Source organism: Mus caroli, chromosome 5, assembly GCF_900094665.2.
Source record: "Mus caroli chromosome 5, CAROLI_EIJ_v1.1, whole genome shotgun sequence".
Lineage (NCBI taxonomy): Eukaryota > Metazoa > Chordata > Mammalia > Rodentia > Muridae > Mus > Mus caroli.
The window spans coordinates 103,696,863-103,697,813 of NC_034574.1; positions in this window are offsets into that span (position 1 = coordinate 103,696,863).

Sequence of the window (951 nt, forward strand, 5' to 3'; positions counted from 1 at the left end):
TTTTTTTTTTGTTTTTTTTTGAGACAGGGTTTCTCTGTGCAGCCCTGGCTGTCCTGGAACTCACTCTGTAGACCAGGCTGGACTCAAACTCAGAAATCCACCTACCTCTGCCTCCCAAATACTGGGATTAAATAAAGGCATGTGCCACCACTGCCCGCCAAAAGATTATAATTTTTAATACACTATTAAAAAAAAAGGAAGAAATTAACTGAGCTTGGTAGCAGTTGTAATTCAGTGGTTCTCAGCCTATGGGTCACATATAAGATATCCGGCATGTCAGATATTTATTTCCATTACAACTTATAGCAGTAGCAAAATTACAGTTATGAAGTACCAATGAAATTTGGTTGGGGGTCACCACAACATAAGGAGCTGTATTAAAGAGTCACAGCATCAGAATGTTTGAGAACCACTGCTATAATCCCAGAACTTGAGGCTGAAGCAGAAAGATCTGGGGTTCATGGCTGGCTTCATCCATTCATCATGTTTGAGGCTGTCCTGGAATACATGAGACCCCATCTCAAGATAAAAAACAGGAGGGAAATGTGTTAGGAAGGAGCCAGAGGAAGTTGTAGGGAATAAGGGGAAAAGAAGGTGGATATGACCAAACTCATGCATACATGCATGAAACTCTAAAATTGTAATAAAGGATCTTTTTAAAAGCTCGGGATAGGGGTTGGTGAGATGGATCAGCAGTTAAGCGCATGGACTGCTCCTCCAGAGGTCCTGAGTTCAATTCCCAGCAACCACAGGGTGGCTCACAACCATCTGTAATGTGATCCAATGCTCTTCTGGTGTGTCTGAAGACAGCTACAGTGTACTCATATAAATGAAATACACAAATCTTAAAAAAAAAAAAAAATGTTCAGGATAGCTGGAAAGTTGGCTTAGCCATGAGAGGACCTGAATTCAGTTCTCGGAACCCACATCAGGTGGTTCACAACCATTTGT